Source organism: Propithecus coquereli, unplaced genomic scaffold (assembly GCF_000956105.1).
Source record: "Propithecus coquereli isolate 6110/MARCELLA unplaced genomic scaffold, Pcoq_1.0 Scaffold11, whole genome shotgun sequence".
NCBI classification, from domain to species: Eukaryota; Metazoa; Chordata; class Mammalia; order Primates; family Indriidae; genus Propithecus; species Propithecus coquereli.
The window spans coordinates 2,429,750-2,448,586 of record NW_012134969.1 but is presented as its reverse complement, the minus strand read 5'-3'; positions in this window follow the sequence as shown (position 1 = coordinate 2,448,586).

Sequence of the window (18,837 nt, the reverse complement as noted above, 5' to 3'; positions counted from 1 at the left end):
TATTTTGCTTTGTCAAAAACCCCAAAGGCATTCTTCCCTTTGGAATTGAATCTTCATTTAGAAGTTGTGTTTTTTTTTTTTTAATTACTTGTTCCATGTGTTTTACAAAGTGCCTTTATGGAGCTATTATGACATTTTGTTCATTATGTATTGAACCCTGTCACATTCTATGAAGGAAATAACTGCCCTCCCTATCACTCCTTGAGAAGCCAACTGTAAATAGTGGCGTGATTCTGTGGGGGAAGAGCTGTGTTAATTAGGAACCTATTCTTGGGAGTTCTGGAAAGGATACCTCTTTGTCATTCCTCTAGGGGCTGGGTAGGGGAGATGGGAGAAGGGAAAGGGAAGAGCAGAGGGCAGGAGGGGGATGGGGGTGCATGGGTGTAACTGGAGGATGATTTAGAAGCAGATGTCACTTGGATTCCTAATCCAAGTTTTCAGTCTAGCTCTGCTGAACCTCTTAATCCTGGATCATATGATTTTCAAATTAGAAGTGACTGCTAATCTTATTGCCCAAGAAATATATTCCCCACTTAGAGTAGGCTAAAGAATGATCTCATTATAAATGGAGGTTGCTAAAATCACAGCAAAACTCATTTCCTAGTTCGTGATCCCAAAAATCATCAAGAAGAGATCATGATCTGATGTCGTCTCTTCTAGGGGTGGGGCATGAATAGATTGGAACAGAAAAGAATCTCAAAGAGTCTTGAGCAAGTCCTCATTTCTGTCCCCAGCTGGGAGAAGAAGAGAAAGAGAAAATGCAATTCAACCACAATCCCAGAGCTTATTATCAAGGCTAGAGCAAGGAAGATGTTGATGTTAGGGCTGAAGGAAGACAGTTTAACTATCACCTTTTGCAATGAAAGTTTAAAAAGACAATTTAAGTATCACCTTTTAAAATGAAAATGCTAAACAGTTTAACATAGGCTGTTATCAGGACCACAGGTGACATCTCTTTTTAAAGAGATGAAAGAAAAACACCATTGCCACAAAAAAAACCATGTAGCTCAAATGGAGACCTTGTTCTGGACATGCTAATGCCCACAGAGAGGGTTTAAGGACCTCTCCTCCGAGTTAATCCTTAAGGCTCTATTATACAGTAAACATGAAGGGTCAAGTGGCCTGGTGGAGGTCCTGGAACCTATCCTCTTGCTTTAACCTAGGGTTTCTACTAAACAACTCTTGTGTGACCTAACCTCAAAAACTGCACGGGAGAGGGGCTTGTTGTTTTAGTTCCCTGCTGATTTAGGGGGAGTAATTAGTATGTACCAAAGACTTCACACGTTTTGCCTTTTAAATCTCACATTAACATATGAGGTAGGTATTATTATGTCCAGCCTGGAAACGAGGACACTGAGATTAAATAACATGCCGAAAGTTAAACAGCCACTGAGCAGAGGAGTTGGGATTTATTGCCAGGTCTGTCTGACTCCAAAACCATGCTCTTTCCCTCCACAGTATGTTGCTCTTATTAAGTTCTTTTCAATACCTAATCAGTATCTTTTCAGCTATAATTTAAGCTCATTATCTCAGTGCTTCGTGGAAATGGAGCAGTTATTCTCAGTCCTCCATCAAAACCCTTTCATATGTTTGAAGATGGATTCCTCCGCCTTCTTTTACCTTTTTCTTATCTGTCGCACAAAGAGCTAAGGAGGAGTGGCCTTCCTGGCTCTGAATAGCTTTGTTTTATTTAAGTGACATTTCATATGTGTCCACAAGTCCTGCTTATAGAAAACCAGCTGTATGCTCTGTTTTATCCCTTTATTTTTCCAAAGGATTTAATGGGGTCCAGATTGTGTGCCATGAGCTAGGCTGGGTGCTGGACATCCCAAGAATCAGATCTGTGCTAAGGGGCATAGTAGGGAGCACCAGCTCTGTCCAAGCAGGCTGGAAAGTGCTTCATGGCGGAGGCAGCAGTAGAACTAGGCATTGAAGGATGAGTAAGAACATCACCAGCAGATATGGGGCTCTTGAGAGGTAGGACAGACCAGGGGAACATATGTGTAAAGTCACGGAAGCTGGTCACACCTTTGTGGGGAGAGGAGGACACACTTTGGTATGTCTGGAGTTCACACAATGTGCACAGAAGGGGAGCAGTTGATTCAGAGCAAGCGTCAGATCCTACAGAGTTTGTATGTTGTATTCAGGGATTCTTATTTTGTTTTTAATTTTAAGAGTTGAAAAAATACAAGAAAGTATAAAGAACAGTTTAACAGACACCCATATCTGTATTCCTACCACCCAGAATTGTAATAAAAACTCTCAGCATTTTTACTATATTTTTTCTAGCCTTTTGAAAAAGAAATCAAACACTGCAGATACATTTAAAGCCCCCTTAACCAACACATCTAGTCTAATCCCTTTCTTTATACCCTGTCCCTAAGGCAATTACCATTCATTTGGTATTTATCCTTTCAGATCATTTAAAGCACATTTTGCACACATAAGTATTACACTATATAACACATTATTTTGCGTCTTCCTTTTCTTCCCCCTCAACTTTGTTTTTGAGCTTTATCCATGTTGATAGATCAAGCTCATTCATTCTAACTGTTGCATAAAATCCCATTTTATGAATACCATGTTTTGTTGATCTGTTTCCCTTCCGATGGCGATGTTGCTTGTTTTCAGTTTTATGCTATCAAAAATGATGTTGTGATCAGCATCCTGACCCTTATTTCTCCAGGGCAGCAGTGCCCAGTTCCCTTAATGATGAAAGGGTCGTGTTGGAGAGTGAGGGGATTTATCAAGAAAACGAACAACGAAATAAGCAAAAACAGATTCCCCAGGCTTTGCCTCTGGAAACGAGTCTGTAGACTCATTCAGAGGGCCTGGAAAATTTTTCTGGGAGAGGGGGAATATTTTTCAAATTCTTCAATGAGCCTTTTTATTAGAGATGTTGTGACTTGGGTATAGAGTACGTATACTTCTTCTCTACTGAAAGAGGTATGGGTTCGTGGTAGGATTTTATGTCAAGAAGTGCCATGATGAGGTCTGTATGTAGAAATACTACTTTGATGACAGTATGCATGATATACTGAGCCCCAATTTCATTTGTAAGGCAGTCCTCTTTTAGGGACACAAAGAGGAGTAAGACATGGTCCCTAAAGTCAAGCAGCTTGCAGTCCACTGGAGCATTTTACAGGCATGTGGACAAATGAGATTAAAGGCTGGAGGCTTGATATCTATACATGAATTGTTTCCTGGTCCAGGTTCCTGGAACCTTCTGGGCCTAGCCAATCAGTGTCAGTATCCATGTTATTGTCTGCCCCCCGATGCTGATTCTTCTAGTTTTCCATACCTTCGTTCTCCAAGTTTCTTTTCTGGTGCTTTTGAAACCCACTTTACCTACTGTATTAGTTTCCTAGGGCTGCTGTAACAAATTACCCCAAACTTTGTGGCTTAAAACAATAGAAACTTGGTCTCTTATAGTACCAGAGGCCGGAAGTCTGAACTCAAGGGTTGACACAGGACCACAGTCTTTCTGAAGACTCTAGGGATGAACATTTTCTTGCCGCTTTCAGCCTCTGGTGGCCCCACATGCTCCTTGGCTTGAGCCAGCATAACTTCAACCTCTGCCTCTGTCTTTATATGGCTTTTTCCCTTGTGTCTCTGTCTTCTTCTTTTCTAAGACACTTGTCATTTGACTTAGGACCCCACCCTAATCCAGCATGATCTCATTTTAAGATCCTTACTTAATTACATCTGCAAAGACCCTTATTTCAAATAAGATCATGCTCATAGGTTCTGGGTGGATATATCTTTCGGGATTATAATTGAACTCAGTACCCCCACTGAGGAGAACCAGTGGTGAAATTAGTGTTCGGTGGGGCAGTGTGAGAGATGGTGCTCATCTGATTAGATAGTGGGAATTTCTGCCTCTTGCTGGCTGGGAGACAAGAAGTTGGGGAAGTGGAAACATGGGGTCTAAGGTGAACAGATGTGCTGGTAAACACTTTGATGAGGCTTTCTCTGGCTCTCACCCCAGCTGGAGCTTTGGGGTCCCTCATTGGTGATTTTTTTCCTGCCCTCTGCTCTATTTTTCTGCTTGGCTTCCTCTGCTAATCATGGTTCCTGTAGGTCTTGTCATGGGGCCAAGTATAGTGCTAATTCCACATGACCCCTAACCACTGACCACATAGTGTCTCTATGTTTTTTGGCTCAGTTCTCAGGGAGCTGATCTGACTGGCCAATGACAAGCCAATGGATTGGCTCTTCCCTGTATATAACTGTTTCTACAGCCTATGGTGAAGAGGTACATATTAATTTTATATCAAGATCACATGATATAAAATGACTGTCTAGCATACTATAGTAGGCTGAATAATGCCTTCCCTAAAGATGTCCGTGCCTTAATTCCCAGAATCTGTGAATATACTATGTTACATGGCAAAAGGGACTTTACAGATGTGATTACGTTAAGGATCTTGTATCAGTTTCTCATGGATGCTATAATGAAATATCACAAACAGGGTGGCTTTTGGAGGCTAGAATTCTGAGCTCAAGGTGTTGACAGAGTTGCTTCCTTCTGAGGGCTGTGAAGGAGACTTTGTTTAATGTCTCTCTCCAAGCTTCTGGTGGTTCTTGTGGTTCATTGGCAATCTTTGTCATTTCTTCATTTGTGGGTGTATCACCCAAATCTCTGCCTTCATGTTCACACTGTGTTTGTGTATGCATGTCTGTGTTCCAATTCCCTCCTTTATAAGGACACCAGTCATTTTGGATTAGGGGCCCGCTCTACCATCTTAATTAATTACATCTGCAATGACAATATTTCTAAATAAGGTCACATTCTGAGGTATTAGGATTTGGGACCTCAACATATGAATTTTGATAGATTGAACTCATAATAGGTCTTGAGATGGAGGAATTATCTTGGATTATCCAAGTGAGCCCAATGTAATCACAAGGGTCATTTTAAGATAGAAACAGGAACATCAAGTTAGACAGTAGAAGATGTGATGTGGAAGCAGAGTTTGGGGTGAAGAACTTTGACGATGGAGGAACAAGCCATGAGCCAAGGAATGTAGGCAACCTCTAGAAGCTGGAAAAAGCAAGAAAATAGATTCTCCCCTAGAGCCTCTGAAAGAAATGCAATCCTGCCAACATCTTGATTTTAGGACTTCTGACCTGAACTATAAAATCACAAATTTGTCTTATTTTAAGCCACTAAGTTTTGTGATAATTTTTTTATAATAGCAAGAAAAAATTAATATGTACCTGTTCACCAGAGGCTGTAGAAGCAGTTATATAGTGGGCAGACAACCCTGAATTTGACCACTATGGGAAGAAAGTTGTAAGAATTATCTAAATGGGCTTTGAGATATATATATATATATATATATTATATATATATATATCTCAAATATCACATATATATATTTTATATTTCCCCATTTCGTGTGAATGTTTAAAAAAATCAAGATCTGTGATAGTTTTAGGAAGTTTCCAACTCACCCAAAAGCAATAGAAATAATTTAATCCTTAATAATTCAACAATTCATTTTGATATCAATATCTTTTTTTTTGAAGGCTAAAAAATGATGTTTCTAACCTACTACATGAGGGCAGATATTTGATATTATAATCATAGAAGAGGAGTCTTAGAGGCCATCCTGTCCCAACTCTCTCATTTTACCATTGAGAAAACTAACATACCAAGAGCAAAACAGGTTTGTCCAAGGCCACTCAGAGATAGAGCCAGGACTGGAATAATGGCCTCCTGACTTGTGAGCCATTGTTCTTTCTATCTACACCACACTTGTAAACCATCAGACAATCTGCTATTCTACAAAGAAGTCCCATTCCTTCCCATCTCTGGAGATAGTGACTAGGGGATCACTCCATTGCCTTCTGGATGGACATATGGTAACTCTGATGCATTCTCCACTTAGAAAGGGCTCAGACAGAGTTGGCCAAACCTCTCTAGGCAGCCCAACAATCTATGCTGCCCACAGAGCTCATGTGATATTCTGTGTTCGTTCCAAGACCAAGTACCCATTTCTCACCATATTTCTGCCTCTTGTGGTTAATGGAAGCTTAAATTTCTTTTTGAAGTCAATTGAGGGGCTCTGCTCAGAAAAGATTTGAGGGAAATAAGACAAGGGACTACAGAGAAACAGACCCCGACCTGCCAAAAATAGGGGATATTTTAAAGCCAGGAAAGGAGACATTACTTTTGAGTGAAAGAATCCTTTGAGCCTTTATCATTGCCTCTTAGAAGGAAATTCTTTTATGTTGAGTGTATTGCTACAAATGCAGTGTCCAAGTCTAGAACTTTATTTTCAAAGAGCAAAAGCCCTTTCAGTGTTTCTGTTTCTTCACTGTAAGTCATATAACACCAGCCTCTCAGAAAAAGTAATACTCTGAATAGTGACAAAGATATTTTATTTGACTTGGCATCTGAAGAACAGGGCTTGAGTCCTGCCTTTGCTGCATACTACATGTGTGATCACTGGCAAGTCACTTCACCTCCCCACATCCAGCTCAGTTTCCTAAGTCTAAAATGGCAGTGATTGGGACCTGTTTCTCAGGGTTGTTTACTCATCTATTCATTTGTTTATTCATCTAGTATGTGGTAGGCACTGTGCTAAGTGCTAAGAGTGCAAAGTGAGGCATGGTCCCTGCTCTCATGGAGCTTGCAGTGTAGTGAGAGAGTGTCTTAGTCCCTTTTGTGCTGCTATAACAGAATACCTCAAACTAGGTAATTTATAATAAATAGAAATTTATTGGTTCATGTTCTGGAGGCTGGGAAGTCTAATATCAAAGGGTTGGCATCTGGCAAGGGTCTTCTTGCTGTGGTATCCCATGGTGGAAGGCAAAGAGAGAGAGAGAGAGAGGGCAAGAGATCAAACTCAAGCCTCAAGCCCTTTTATAATTGGCATTAGCCATTCATGAGGGCACAACCCTCATCACCTAAACACCTCCCATTAGGTCCCACCTCCCAACACTGTTGCATTGGGAATTAAGTTTCCAACACATGCCTTTTGGGGGACACATTCATACCACAGCAGAGACAATCAAGGAATCACATTAATGAGTATGTAATTCCAAACTGAATGAACACCCTGAGGATCAAGAGCACAGCTCTATGAGAGAGTATAGTAAGGGAGTCTGACCTTCATGAAAAGGTGGGGAGAGGGTAGAGTGGGAAAATGATTTAGGGAAGGGTTCCCTGAAGAAAAAAATGTGAGCTTGTATCAGAGAAATACCACACTGAAGAGCAGGATTAATGTGTTCCTAACAGAAGAAACAGTATGCGCAAAGTCCCTGGGGTGGGAAGGTGCACGTGCATTTCAGTCAAGGAACTGAAGACAATGCTGATATGGCTGGAGCTGAGACAGCGAGGGAGAGTGGTATGAAGAGAAGCTGGGAAAGCAGGTGGAGGCTAGACCAGGCAGAGATTTGCAGGCCACAGCAAGAATGTTGGCATTTATCCTAATAGCAATAGGGCAACAAAAGATCTTGAACTGTGTATGTGATGTCTATAAATGAAAATGGGTTGGAGAGGAACCAGAGTGGCTGTTGAGAGAACAAATCAGGGGCCACTGCAATAGTCAAGGCAAGAGCTGACAATATGTTGATCTAGGTTGGTAGAAGTGGAGAAGGTGAGGACGAGATGCCTTTGAAGTCTCTCTCATGTCTATTTAAGAGATAAACTGGGCTGAACTGGGAGGTTAGTTAGATGCAGGGGGAGGTGGATGAGACTGCTTCCTTGGTTTCTGATTAGTGGGACAGGATGGGTGATTGTGGCATTGTCTGAGATGGAGAGCCATGGAGGAGAACCCAGTTTGGGCTGGGGGCAAGAAGAAGAACATAAGTTCAGTCTTAGACATGTTGAATTTAAGAAGTTTTGAGACATCCAAGAGACAGTGTTGTGTAAGGCTGGTGGAAATGTCCGTCTGAAGCTTATACATAAGGCCTGACCTGGAATAGGAATTTGAGAGTCAGGTGATGGTTTGTGAACTTGTGGGTGTGGATGAGATTGCTGGGGGAGAAAGTGTGGATTGAGAAGAAATGATCAGAGAGTTAGAAAGAAGTCAGGACTTCCCAGTTCAATCTTATCTCCTGACATTACTGGGAACGACTCTAACCTATTTATGTGTATGTAACTCATTGTCCCCATTTTCAAGATAAGGAAACTGACACAGACAGCTTACATAACTTGCCCAAAGTCACACAATAAGTAATTTGAACTGAGGGAATATGGCTCCAGATCCTGTATCCTCCGTCACTGCTATATGCTGTTCCTTCATAGTTATGTAGAGGTCATTGCTAACTTTGTTGACAGCCATTTAGGTTGCATGAATTGAGAGGAAGCTAGACTGTATTCCCTGCTGGCCTTTGATCTTCTGCTTTCTGCTACAGCTTCCTTTTTCAAGAGCTTGAGGCCCTTCCAAATCTGCTAGCTCATATATAATGGCTTTGACACTTTCCACAATATGGGAAAATATTTGGTTGCTTCTTGAGCCCTATTAAGGCACAGGGGACTTTGTATGGCAGATTTAGGTACCCCATAGCTATGGTGACCCTATGTTTCAATTTGTCTGTGACTGTCTGAGTTTATGCTTGTCCAGGCATTATTATGAATAGCTTTCCTTTCAATCTCAAGAGTGTCTCAATTTGAATGATAAATTACATGGTCTCCTATGATGGTCAGTTTTATGTGAACTTGGCTGGGGTATAGTGCCCAACTAGTCAATCAAACACTGAACATGGGTGTTGATGTGAAGGCATTTTGCAGAGGTGATTAAAGTCTATAAGCAGTTTACCTTAAGTAAAGAAGATTATCCTAGATAATCTGGATGGGCCTGATTCAATTGGTTGAAAGACTAAGAGCAGAACTCAGGTTTCCCTGAAGAAGGAGAATTTCTGCCTGTGGACAGCAGCATCAGCTCCTGCCCAAGAGTTCCTGACAGCCTGCCCTATGGGATTTTGGCTTAGCCAGTCCCTATAGTTTTATGAAATGATTCCTTGCAATGAATCTCTTAATATATATCTCCTGGTTCTGTTTCTCTGGTGGAACCCTGATTAATACATCTTCCTACCTGTAGAGCCATCTCTACCTATGCCACAGTGTCCTGGCGGTTTGGATTGAGGTGGGCTTGACATCTTCCAGAGCCCTGGACTGGAGACAGGGGGGTTTAGAAGTCATGGGGGGATTTTTTGTTGTTATCACTGGGGATACTATTAAGACTTAGTGCCCAGGTACTAGGATGCTAAATTCCTGTTCTGCACAGTAGCCCTACACAAGAGAGCTGTCTTGCCTAAAATACCTATAATGCTTCATTTAGAAGCATTGGAGATTTTGCAAGATGGGAATGATAAAAAGAGAGGAATGAGGGAATGAAGGACTCTGGCAGAGTGTTGCTGACAAGAAGGGCCATAGCTCCAGGGTGGGTTAGGAAGGGAGTAAAGAAAGGACAGCTCTTGACTGGAGGTCCCAATCATGCTGACAAATGACTCTGGAGGGAGTCCACGAACAGGAGAGTTGGATGGATAGGAGGTTGTCATCTTGGAGTAGGATGCTGGAATGAGTGACTTTGAAGGTGAGGCAGTTTCCATTGATGACAAAGTCCCTGTGTGAATCTGAAGGTGGGTGGTAGAGGTGAGTATAAGAGGCCACAGGGACTTAGGCCAAAGACCTGACAGATGGGTGCTCCCCACAGACGTGTTGATGGAGTGGGAGGCAAGTCCAAAGTTGTGAGGAGTAAAGGAAATGATGGATTGGGAAGTTCTCTGCAAGCGCTCAATGCAGTCATTGTGTTTGTAGAGCCTCTAGCAGAAGGGGACCTGTCTCTTTGGGTTTGTTACACAGTTGTCCAGGGCTTCTGTTTGCCAGGGGAAAACCAGAGCTGATCCTCCCCTCCTTCATGCTTGGTTTTGGGGACGTGTGCTGTTGGAGCCTGGCCTTCACTTTTTCTATGGCCCCTCTCGGCATCCTGCAGCACAGCAAGGTGTCACATGATCTGTCACTCAAAACAGGTTGGTGACGTGATACAGGGAGGACTTATCTCATCCAAAGCAATAAAGGGAACTGAGAATCAGAGAGCAGAAGAGGCCACACCTTAGATTTTGTGTGCATCCATGGGTAAACTCAGACTAAAACCACTCAGCGTTTGTTCACAAGGCCAAATCCAGAGAGGGTTGTGAGGCAGAAACAGCTCAAAGCTCCCATGCAACTAGAACAACTCTGCTGTGATTTCTGTCTTCATGATCATGTGGATTTAGTGCCTTCCCCAAACCTTGTCCCTCTCTGGTAGAAGGAGGGTCCAAAGGCTCACCAGTCACAGGGCGACAGATGCTGTGTGAAGTTATGAAGACAATAACAATATGGGCAGTCATGGCCATGGTCAACCACTGGGGAAAATTCAAGGCAGTAAAGCACACAGAGCCTCTACTGAGTAAGGGGGTTGTTCAGACTCTGTTGTTTTAGAAGCCTCCTTTCACCTGGAAGACAAAGCAACATATTCTTTGTGCCCTTTTCTGCATTTCTTTAATGAAACTCTGATGGCTCTTACTGTGATCTTTGTGTGTCTAACTAGAGCACTGTTGCCGACTCCAACTACTGGCCTCTTACCGGACTCCTCTGAGTGACAGTTAGGTGGTGTGCTTTATGAGCTCACAGTAGAGAGTCTAATTGTAATAGAGTTTTCTTCATGGCAACTTAAAGCATTAAAGATGGCTGGTAGCTTCACTTCTCAGCTAAGGAACTAGGTGCAGAGAAGGCCAGTGACTAAAATTAGATCACCCAAGTCAGGGGCTGGGTCCAGCTCTGAAGTCGTAGTTGTTGTCTAATGGTGATGGTATTTCAGTGTTTACTATAAGCTAACTGCTTTTCATGATTTGTTTTAACTATTCCTTACATCTTCTCATCATTACCACCATCATCATCATATCTGCATATTATAGGACAAGAAACTAATAAAAAAGTTAAATGAATTTTTCCAGAGTTAGATAACTGGCAGATGGTGGGATTTGAACCCAAGCTCAAGAACAGGCACATTGAACTCCTGTCCTGCGTTGCTCTGCTGTGTCCTGTCTCCTTGTGCTAGTTCACAGCAGTTCACCTCTGGTAGGTGCGGTGTTGGCATGAGAGTTACAAGGTACCAGCGAAGGTGGTAGAAATTGATGGGCCATGAATATAGGAATAATGCGAGGTTGCTGTCCAGATTGCTGCAGGGCAGCCACTCCCTGTTACTGCCCGTGAGCATTTTTTACACGAATGCCGAGGCCGTGTTATGTGATATTCTGACATGGCTACCCTGTTGGGGCCTGTGAGGTTAATACGGTCCCCCCACGGTAGGCATGGTCTTGTCTATAGGGTGAGACTATTCCTGGTGTCTATCATTTTGGAAAGAGAGATCCTTAGTCAGGAGCCAGACCACAAGGATGGAGAGAACTCAACCTCTCTTTTGGCCTATACTCTATACACTCTGCAGAACAACAGCGTCTGGGATTGTGCCCTTGCATGGTGGATGGTGAGGATGGTGGCTTTCATGCCCAGATGATGGAGAAAAGGAAGAAGGCCAGCGCTGTGGTGCTCTGCCAGCAGAAGAGGAGTAAGCAGTATTTTGCAAGAGGGATGACCTAGATTTTTGGTGTGTTTTATGCTTTTCCATTTTGTTACCCACAGCCATTAGTGAAGACTTTTTGATTATTTCAGCCTGGAGCCAGCTGTGCTACCACGAGTAAGGGGGAAAGCTAACATTTGGGTTAGCTATTAAGGGGGAGCTGTAGCACCCTCTTGAAACAAACAGGGAACTTGTCTAGAAAGTCCCGGAGGAAGGTGCAATCCCCTATATAGAGTCCCAGTGTCCCAATAAGCTCCCTCTTTAGAAGAGTCACCTCAAGGGTCGCACCTGGAAGTCTGGAATTTTGTGTTTCTTCCTGCTGCCTGGCAAGTTGTGTTTTCAGGGGAGTTAGCTGCCCTGGAGTTGTAAGGGAATTCTGCCATGATTAACAAAATCACATAGATGCCCACCAAACACACAGCTCTCCATCACTGTTGCCATCAGAGAGACTTACTGCAGAGAGAGATTTAAAAAATGTAATTACTTTCCCAAACAACTTCATAACAACACTAAGAACACTGAAGTAGAAAAAAATTCACCCACAATTCTGTCACTCCAGCAAATCAAACTGTTTTAATTTTTTCATGTTTTCATGTCATTAATACTCATAGAGAAGATAATAATTTAGGGTTTTCGTGTATGTGTGTGTGTTGTTTTGGGTTTTTTTTCCTCTACTATGAATTTTTCTCTGTCTTATTTTCTATGATAGAAAATATTTCTATTTTTTCTATTGTTTTTTTTCTCTAATATGCTCTAGATTTTCTGGAACAATCCCGTCTTCGTTTATTTCTGACCTTCAAATCATTAAATGTATAACAAAATGTGATTTAGTTGTATGCCTTTGTAAGATGATAGACATACATTCATTCATTAGGAAGAGATTCTTTGTCACATTGTTCTAATTTTTTATCCATTTTTTCATATTTCTGCATAGCTTTCATAATTATAGTGCAGATTCTTGCCTGGGGGGTGATTTTGTCCTGCAGGGGACATTTGGCCATGTCTGGAGACATTTTGGGCTGTCACTACTGGGGAATGATGCTCCTACCATCTAACGGGTGGAGGCCAGGGATGCTGCTACACAACCTGCAACGCACAGGACGGCACCCACCACACAGGATTGTCTGGCTCAAAATGCCAATGACATTGAGGTTGAGAAGCCTGCTACGATGTAAAATGGTGACTTCATTGTCCTGTGAGCAGACGCCTATTTTACTTAAGCATGTCTTTTATTCCCTGCTGGCTGTTAGCTGTCACCTCGTTTTTCATGTTGTGGTGAGCACATTCACATCTCGAGCTTTGTCTTGCTTGGAGCTTGCAGTGGATTATTCGAAGGGGGTTGCCAGCCACCACCTGGCTCCTCTGGGGGTGGGAATCGTCCTCAGACCAGGTGCTACGGCTTTCCTACAAACAGCATGGGTTGTTCGTAGTCCCAGTTACTGAGATCTAGAGCAAACTCCCAGGCAGCGGGAATATTGTGCAGCAGGCATGAAACTGGGAGGAAAGGCAAAAGCTGGAAGGCAGACTCTTGGGAGCAGCGGGACTAAGGGATTTGGAAAGTGGAGTGGATTCATGCTGATTCCAAAAGCATCCTCTTAGGTTAGTGAGCATGGACTTACCTGTGCCTGGCCACACCTAGCTGGCATCGCAGCTGCCTCTGCATTTGCTACCCGTCTTTCCACCTTCTCTGCTGAATTGCTCTCTTCAGCACTCATTGCTATCTTGCATGCTATCTAGTTTACTTATTTGCCCTGTTTATCTCTGCCAGCCACCCCCCCATGAGGGCAGGGGTTTCTGTCTTTTTGTATACTGCTGTTTCCCAGCACCCAGACAACACCTGGCTCGTAGCAGGCACTCAGTGCCTGTTGGGTGAATGAATGAATGGATCACTCACAGACACATGAGACAGTTTTGCTTTTAGAAGAGCCTCACCCCACCCATCACTCCCAGATCTGTTTTTTTTTTTTTTTTTTCCCCACTCTCAGGGAAAGACGAATCTAGAGAGACGGTGGAACAGAGAGCTCCGGTGACAGCATCTGACCCTCAGTGGGCAGTGAGGAGGGAGGCCGCAGAGGGAGGCATGGATGGGAACAGCTGCAGGTTGGCAGGTGTGTACCCTCATTCCTCTGTTCTGGGAGCTGTGCCCAGTGTCACAGGGGCCTTGCCGGGGGCTCCCTTCTCAGGTCCTTTTGGATGCATGGGGCTTTCCTCGAAGCCCCATCCAAAGACAGCAGCCCCATTAGCCAGTTGTCTTGGTGCCAGCCTTGTGGGTCCTACCTTGGACTCATTATGGGCCAGATTCCAGGGACCCTCAAAAGAGACACCTGTGGCCTCAGTGTGTGGGTAAGACTCCTTTGAAATGTCCATAGTTACATTTGAGCTTATGTTTCTGAAATTCTGTATATTCTTAGCTCATTAAGAAAAAAAGACCTTCAGTAAACCTCTGAGCACATATAGCCACATCTTTATGAAACCATCACCACCACTGGGTAAAGAGGGGTGGCGGGAGCCGGGCTAGGGGAGGCCATTGGGAACCAGTCAGGTGAGTGGTGACAGTGCTGCCTCTGCCCGTGCAGCCATGCAGTGCGCAGCGCTGGGGCCGGCATTATGTTTCACATCACTCAAGGCAGGTGAACCGGAGCCACAACTTGCTGGCTGCGTCTGCAGCTGCGACACGGATCAGGTGGTCCTGCCTGCCTTGGCTTGGCAGCTCGGGTTCTTGAAAAGCGGGTGACAGGGGCAATAATCTGCACTTGGCAAAGCAAACCCAAACACACTCTGAAAGGCACAGCTGGGCCAGGCCGAGCAACTTTATTCATTAGGCAGTCAGGCTCCAGGCTGTCAGCCTCGGCCACAAGGGCAGGTCCGGGCTCGGAAGCCGTGTTTTCAACAGTTCAATCCATTTCTATGAACAGTAGTGAGCCAGGGCTATGCATGAGGCCCCGTGAGTGGCTGCAGAGGAAGCAAAGATGAGAAGGGGACAGTTCTGCCTCAAGGAACTTAACTTCTAGCGTCTCTAGGAGCCACGAGAGAGAAAACAAAGGACAGCTGGCGTTCCGAGTTGGAGGAGGGAATATCCAGTTGAAAAATCAGGACAAGTGTCATGAGGAAGAGCCCTGGAGCCTGGACAGAATTTCTCCTCCTTTCTTCTCTCCTCCCTTCCCTCCTTCCTCCGTCCTTCCCTGTGCTAGACAGAATAATCCCCGCCCCCCACCTCCATGAGATGCTCATGTCTTAATCCCTAGAACCTGTGACTATATTACCTTGTAAGGCAAAAGAAACTTTGCAGATGCCATTAAGTTAAGGATCTTGAGATGGGGGGATTTTGCTGGAATATCCAGATGGGCCCTAAATGTAACTCCGAGGGTTCTTATAAGAGGGAGGCTGGAGGGTCAGAGTTAGAGAGAAGTTTGAGGATGCTACACTGCTAGCTTTGGAGATGGAGGATGGGGTCATGAGCCAAGGATTACAGGCAGACTTTAGAAGGTGGAAAAGGCCAGAAAATGGATTATTTCCCTAGAGCCTCCAGAAGGAACACAGCCCTACTGACTCATTGTGGACCTCTGATCTCTAGAACTATAAGGTAATAAATTCGTATTCTATAAGCTGCTAAATTTGTGGTCATTTGCTGCAGCAACAATGGGAAACAAACATACTCAATTTCTCCTTCCCTTCCTTTCTCCCTCCTTTCATCCATCTTCACCTCCCTTCCTTTCTTCTTTTCCTCCTCCTTCCGTTTCTCCTTTTATTCTCACTTTTCTTCTTGTTTTCGCTTCCACTTCCTCTCCTCTCCCTTCTCCTCCCCTCCCTCCTCTCCCTCCTCCCTCCCTCCCTTCCTTCCTTCCTCCAATAACAAAAACAATACATACTCATTTTGTAGATTTCAAACAATACAGAAGTGCATAAAATAAAAAAGGAAGAATCTTTCTCATGGTTCTCCCTCCCACCTTGGTGAGAGATACCGTGGTTCAGAAGGAACTGCCTGGGTCTACATCCTGGCTTTGTCACTTTTGCCTGCATGATGTCAGGCAAGTGTTTGAGCTTTCTTTGCCTTTGTTTTCTCATCTTTGAAGTGGAGAAAAGGTCACCCACCTCATAGTGCTTCGAAGGATGCCTGGTAGGAGGAGCTCATTGCACAGCAGCTCTTATTGTCTTTTTACATCTTGTTCTAGTCTACACAAACATACATGGATCTGTTTATACAAACAATATAGATGGACTCGTTTTTATTAATACTAAGATGGTATGATATCACACAAATTATTTTGCAACTTGGACAGGATTATCTTAGGAAGGGTAGCGACATCTGGGTACACTGGTGCTTGAGCAGAGACACACTGATGGGAGAATGTTTAGCAGAGAGTCAATAGAAGAGTTTGATGAGAGAGAGAGAGAGGGAGAGAGAGAGAGAGACTACAAAGGTTGATTCGGGCCAGACTGCAGAGGGCCTTGACTGAGAAGGAGTGAAAGGGGTGCACTAAAGATTTCTGACCAAGGAGTAAAGGGCAAGAAGGAGTGAGAGTTGCTCCTGAGGGAGGCTGCTGTGGCAGCAGCAGGGTCAGGGTGCTGTGGAGTGAAGGACAGGCGGGAACACCCATGGCGGAGAGCACTAAGAGGGTGGCAGGGGAAGGAAAGCGAGGGTGGCTTTAGAGACAACATGACAGTGTCATTTCTTAACTGTTGATTGGAGGTGGGGGAAGAAGTCAATGTGGCTTCGAGACGTGGAGCACTGGGTACCCGGGAGATGGGTGGTGATAGATTCTTGGGTGCCATGCTTGACTTCTTTTGTGGCTGCCAATGTACAATCAATCGACATGGTACTAGCAGTAAGTTCTGCCTGTTTATGCTCTCAGGATTTCTCCTCATCATCCCGTCGTACTTACTGTTTCGGACTCGATTCAGGCATCCTGTCTTCTAAGAAGGCCTCCAGACTCCTCCTCCCCAGGCCGGGTTGAGTTTCCCTCTTAAGTTCTTCTCTTCTGTAGACTCATAATGTCCTGTCCTGTCTCTCTCCCTCTGCATTTCCACATTGTTTTACAATTGCCTGATTATAAGTCTGTCTCTTCCACTAGATTCTGAAGGCCTTGAGGGCAAGGACTGGATCTTATCATTCTTGTGTTTTCAGTGTGTAGACCACTGCCCTGCGTGTAGTCCACACACACGTACGTTGAAGGAAAGCCTGAATTCCGTGTTGAGTGTGTTTGGCTAGAACACCCTGGTGGGAGTGTCCACGAGGCAGCTTGAAATGTGGGCCTGGGGCTCTGGGCAGAGGTCAGAGATGCAGAGACAGATTGTGAGTCTTCCGCAAAGAGGAGAAGCAATGAGCCCAGCCACAGAGGAAGACGGAGGGGAGCCCCCACATGAAGGGAGTGAGGAAGAGATACCAGGGAAACCCACCACGAAGGATTAGTCAGAGAGCTGGGGGGCACCCAAGCTGTGAAATGCAGGAAAACCGGGAGACTTGAAGGAGCGCAGGATGGTCTCTGGGGCCAAGTGCCTTACGGACGCTGGGGGATGAGGAGTGAGGAAAGGCCTTTCCAGTGGAGTCTGGGGCATTGTTCCTGAGCTGGTGAGATGAGGCCGGCGGCCAGGTGCTAAGGGGTAAAAGATGACTTACTGGAGAGGCAGTGGAAGCTTCGGGCCTCTTTCAATGTGCTAGGAAGGGAAGGAAAAGGAGGGATATGAAGAGGGGGCCTGAGCAGGTAGCAGGGCGATGTACCCTGACTGAAGGCAGGCGAGGGGCACACTGCGAAAATGGCTGAGCACGGACTCGGGGCTGGGCTGACGTCGGAATGAGGATGAGGGATGGCGAAAGCAGAGGGGCCTGGCAGCGGACCTTGTGAGAAGTCTCAGGGCGGGGCCCCACCCCAGCCTCACAGAGCAGCATCCAGCTCCACTTGAGCCCCTCATTCCTCCTGATGGGTTTGGAAGGAGAAAGAACACGTGACAGAAAATATCTGGGGGCTTCTTGTTTCCAAAAGAGCCTCACAACCCCTGCTTCCTGATGGCATCTGAAGATCTCTAAGGGCAAATTCCAGCCCATCTACGTCTGCGCACCTTCCACCTTCGCCCATGTTTGAGTCTGGAGGATTCTGAGTATAGTCGGCCCTCTGTATCCATGGATTCCACCAACCACAGGTCAAAGATGCTAGGAAGAAAAATTTCTAAGTTCCAAAAAGTCATGAATTTGATTGAATTTGCTTCCTACGGAGTACTATGTTGATTCTTCGCAAATGATGTGTAGGCATTGTCTGAGGTGTTGTCGTACAGAGATGATTTAAAGTGGAGGATATGTGCAGGTTATATGCAAATACTGTGCCATTTTATACAAGGGACTTGAGCATCTGTGGATACAAGGGGGGTCCTGGAACCATCCCCCACAGATACCGAGGGTTGTCTGTATGTGGGTTTGTCTCTTGTGTCTTATGTTTCAGTGTCGGTGGTTTCTTTCTCCTCCTTCTCTTTCCTTTGCCATTTGCCAACAAAGTGACTCTGAGTGTGGCCCTGGGGAACTCAGCTACTCCACACCTCTGGGCTTGCCTGTTGGGAGGCACGCATGGTGCAACACCTGGGCTGAGCAGCTGAAAGAAGGTGGTCTTTGTCCATTGCTAACAGCCGTCGGGGCAAGCTGTTTCCTCTTTGGGGATTCGGTAGTGGGGCATTTGGGGGCTTTGTGGAGCCTACAAACATCTGCCTCCAAGATGCAAGTCTAGCTGGCTGATTAACCAGTACAGGGCAGCAAAACATATAAATTTATATCTCCGCCATGGAGGAAGCTGGGTCATTGACTTCAGGCCTTCAGTGCTGTCCATGGTTACATTATCTGGAGTTACGCATGCCCGTGAGTGTCAAGAGGCAGTCAGGCAGAAGCTCCCTGACCTTCTCACTCCCCCAGTGCTCCTTGGGCCTGGAGCTCCTTCCCACTCTGATTTTTATTTTTATGTTTTTTCCTCTCATGCTTTTTAATTCCTTTGGGCAGGTGCTAAGCCATCAGTACAAAAGCCAGGGTTGTATTTGTGAAAGCTTTTGCTTGGGAAGCCCCTGCAGGGAGCGAGAGGGAGGAGGAGGGTCTGCTCCATGGCTGGACGGTCTTTGCTCCCAGGGCTGTATTTTCGGGGCCTCCTTTCTTCTCTCCCCATAGTCTGGCCCCGTCCCAAGCCTGCCGTGCACTTGACTGACTCCTCACCTGAAGTGCAGACACTTGTGAGATGGGAAACAAAGCTTCAGTTCAAAAACATGCTTCCTCCTCAGAGTATAGATGATT